Genomic DNA, 4,812 nt, shown 5'->3' with positions numbered 1-4,812 from the left:
TGGGACAAATTTTAAGTTCCACTCGCATTTCTGCAACTATAATTTACGTCTAAAGAAAAATTAGGAGTAATATCTAGAAAAAACGTTTGCAACTTGAATGTCATAAATCAGAAGCTTGAGGAATTATTTAGGTGGCCCTCCTCTTAGTAAAGGTTGTAGCTATTGTTACGTTTTGCCCTGCTAATAATGCAGATTAAGTAATTTAGTCACCAGAAATGATTTGCATTTTTAGCATCAATAGACGCTATTAAAATTATAAGTAAATAATGTAATTTCTAACGTTATACACTTAACAACACTTTTCCTTGAGAATGTTTCGATTGGCACCACCTGGAACACATATCAGAACAATGGGAAGACAACATAATTCTGATTTCGAAACGTGAATATCCACAAAGAAATATTATAATCTGTGAATAATACATACTTTCAAATAATAAAAGCAGACTGTTTGAGGAAATAAATATAATAAATAAACAAAAATAAAAATTGAGCGTCAGATAAATAGATCAAAACTACAACGCCAGACAGACATGGAACGCCTCAACATGGCTCCAAAAAGTCGAAATTTTTACGGCAGTGGGTTTAGATGATATAAGGTTCATAAAACAAATTCAATGACTCGAGACAAAACCTTATTTATTGATTCTGTAGATATGTTGATTCTGAAATCACCTATGTATTTTTAAAATATTTTTAAACAGATGTGCTGCATTTTTTCCACTGTGGGATTTAACATCTGAGGTCATCAGTCCCCTAGAACTTAGAACTACTGAAACTTAACTAACCTAAGGACATCACACACATCCATGCCTGAGGCAGGATTGGAATCTGTGACCGTAGCGGTCGCGCGGTTCCAGGCTGAAACGCCTAGAACCGCTCGGCCACATCGGCCGGCGTGCTCCATAGCTACTTAAAATTCATATTTACCTGTCTATACGAAATAAATGCTACATACAATATATTTCAGCATTTCGATATTTATAGATTTAAAATGGTTCTCTTTAAAAATTTGGTATACAATCTACTTACGGTGTTTTGCATCTTACTTACGTATACCGAAGTCCATTGCTATAGTCGAAAAATCCCGTTACACATTCACACACTGCCGCTTTTCCACTTTCGTGAGCTTGTTTCTTGTTATCCTACTTTTGCATTTTTGTACTTATTTGAATTTTGAAAACTTCACGGAGCTATTAGCACATAGTGTGAAGAACAGTCAAACAATTTAAAATCAAAGATGGTAAAATGGCGTGTATTAAACTCAGTGAAAGCCCAATTCCGCAATGGCTGTTTATTGTGTTTTTCCCTGTATGACACTTTTCATACCCTGGAGGTATATCTTCAGGTGATATAAAAATGAATACTTCATGTGCCACGATTTCCAAGTTGCAAGTGCGCATGAAACATGTAACTCCCCAGTAAAACGATGCATGAACCGATCTGAACCGTCCGTGGTCAGTATAACATCTCCAAAACTGTGTCAAAACATGAGCCCGGACAGCACATGGCAGTCCACTCCTGATCGGATAAAACAATAACCAAAATCCGCGGAGGAATAAAAGAATTAAACGACATAAAATCCTTGGGAGATGTCTACACACTAAAATATACTGGCAGGTGTCAAACTGAACTGCACTTTACAGCGCTAGCAACACACAGCTAGCGCTGTGTGTGGCTTTCTTTTTGTTTTAGTTCCTTTTCCCCCAGTGGGCAGGCAGCTATCTGACCGAACACCGCCACCTAGATCACCGGTGCGAAGACTGTAGTGTGAGAAGACTATGCCTCTTGTTATCCAGAGCATATAAATAAGAGGCAGAGCCCGTGTGATAATATCTACGCAAAAATTTACATAGAAAAGCTCTTTTTAATCCACAAATACAAAACTATAGGAAGGTAATATGTATACTATATTTCCTGAACGACCACTGAATACGCTTTGCAAATAAAAGGGAAATGTGTATAATGATGAAGACTCTTTGGTAGCATTAAGCTTAATACGGAGGAAACAGTAATAACGACTGATATAAAACAATGGCTGCGCATGATGGCCATGCATATTAGTGATATGAGGTGGAACGTGTAAGTGAGAACTGCGATAGGGGAATGGGAATGGTCGACGATTTATTGGTAGAAATTTAGGAAAGAATGTTCCACCTGTAGAGGAGACAGCTTATAGGACTCTGGTGTGACCTATTCTTGAGTACTGTTCGAGTGTTTGGAGTCTGCACCAGTTCGGGTTGAAGGAAGACACCGAAGCAGTTCAGAGGCGGACTGCTGGATTGGTTACCGGTAGGTTCGAACAACACGCAAGTGCTACGGAGGTGCTTCGGGAACTGCAATGAGAATCTTTGGAGGTTAAAGCAGCGTTCTTTTTGAAGAACTCTATTGAGAAAATTTAGAGAACTGACATTTGTAGCTGACTACCGAACGATTCTACTGCCGGCAACATAAATTGCGCGTAAGGAACACGAAGGTTAGATACGAGAAATTAGGGCTCGTATGGAGGTACAGAGACAGTCGTTTTACCTTCACTCTATTTGCGAGTGGAACAGGAGAGGAATTGATAAGTAGTGCTACAGAGTACCCTCCAACACGTACCGAACGGTGGCTTGCTGAGTATACAGGGTGAAAAGTATTTAAACCGGCAAACGCTGGGAGGTTGTAGGGAACATCTAAACAAATATTTTTCCTTAATGTCATTTTTTCCTATGAGGAGTATTTAAACCGGTAGAGGAAGATTTCTCTGGCGGCAAATTAATCAAACAAACAAACACTTTTAAATATTTTTATGACCAAGAGACAACACATTAACACAACCCAATTTCAATTACAGTAGATTTTCAAAAATGCCTCCATTGACACGTAAACAAAGGTTACACCGTCGGATCATGTTCTGTCTGACACGGGTAAAAACCCTAGGAGTATCTTGAATTGTTTCTACTGCTGCTACTATCCGTGCAACCAGATCCTCTTCTGATGCAACTGGAGTTGCGTAAACAAGGTTGCGCATCTCTCCCAACATAAAAAAGTCCAGAGGGGATATATCTGGGGATCGAGCAGGTCATGGTACAGGACCACCTCTGCCAATCCACGTTTCTGGGAACCGTCGGTCCGGGGATCGACACACACGACGACTGAAATTTGCCGGCGCCCCGTCATGTTGGAACCACATGCGTTGTCTTGTAGGGAGTGGGACGTCTTCCAGCAATTCTGGGAAAGCTCGGGCGAGAAAATAGTAATAGTGCCTGCCATTTAATGGCCTAGGTATCAGATACGGCCCAATTAAACAGTTCCCAACAACACCGACCCACACATTAACGAAGAACCGCACATGATGACCGCTAGTAACTGTGGCGTGTGGGTTATCCTCACTCCAAACATGCGAATTGTGCATGTTGAAGACTCCATCACGCCCGAACGTTGCTTCATCGGTAAGCAACACAGAGGATGGAAATGTAGGATGCATTTCACACTGTTCCAGGTACCACTGCAAAAACTGTGCTCTGGGTGGATAATCAACTGGTTTCAGGTTGTGGACACACTGTAAGTGAAATGGACGTAACAATTGCTCTCGAAGGACTGTTCTTACATTCGTATGATTCGTCCCAATGTTATGTGCAATTACACGAGTGCTGAGTGAAGGATCCAACTCCACATGCTGCAAGACAGCTTCCTCAAATTGTAGCGTTCTTACCGTGCGACGGCGTCCCTGTCCAGGTAATCTGCTAAATGGCCTGGTCTCACGCAGACGTTGGTACACAGCAGCAAAGGTCGTATGATGCGGGATACGGCGATTAGGATATTGTTGTTGATAAACCCGCGATGCAGCTCGTCTGTTGTGGTGCGCTACGTAGCACGCACCAACCTTATCAGTGTACTCACTCGAGGTGTATCGCTCCATTAGCAAACAGAGACAATGCACTACTACACTGGTGGACAGCAGTTGCCTACAACTGAAGGGCGTAATACGCCGTCTAACAACTGAAAATCGTAATACGGCCTCTAACAACTGAAGAGCGTAACACGGCCTACACAGGTTTAAATAATCCTGATAGAAAAAAATGACGTTAGGGAAAAATATTTGTCTTGATGTCCCCTACAACCTCCCAGAGTTTGTCGGTATAAATACTTTTCACCCTGTAGATGTAGATGTAGACGTACGTGCAATCTGTCATAACGAGGAAAACTGCTTAATTTCACCTCTCCTCTGAGCACTGATAGCAACAGTTGTGGCAGAGTGTGTTTAAGGTACACGGAAGAGCGGAAGAAACTCTGCCGAATATCGTGTAGGGTCCCCGCGAGCACGCACAAGTGCCACAACACGATGTGGCATGGACTTGCCTAGTGCTGGAGGGAAGTGACATGGCTGTCCATAAATCCGTAAGAGTGCGAGGGGGTAGAGATCTCTTCGGAACAGTACGTTGCAAGGCATCCCAAGTCTGCCCAGTAATATTCATGTCTGGGGAGTTTGGCGGCCAGCGGAAGCGTTTAAACTCAGAAGAGTGTTTCTGGAGCCACTCTATAACAATTATGGACGTGTGGGGTGTCGCATTGTCCTGCTGGAACGCACAATGGACATGAATGGATGCTGATGATCAGACAGGATGCTTACGTATGTGTCACCTGTCAGAGTGGTATGTAGACATATCAGGGGTCCCATATTACTCCAACTGCACACACCCCACAACTTCACAGAGCCTCCACCAGCTTGTAACAGCCACAAGCTCAGATGCTGGGTCCATGGATTCATGAGCCTGTCTCCATACCCGTACACGTCAATCCGCTCGATACAATTTGAAACGCGAGTCG

Source organism: Schistocerca cancellata, chromosome 2, assembly GCF_023864275.1.
Source record: "Schistocerca cancellata isolate TAMUIC-IGC-003103 chromosome 2, iqSchCanc2.1, whole genome shotgun sequence".
NCBI classification, from domain to species: domain Eukaryota; kingdom Metazoa; phylum Arthropoda; class Insecta; order Orthoptera; family Acrididae; genus Schistocerca; species Schistocerca cancellata.
The sequence above is the reverse complement of the archived record's forward strand: the minus strand, read 5'-3'. Positions refer to the sequence as shown.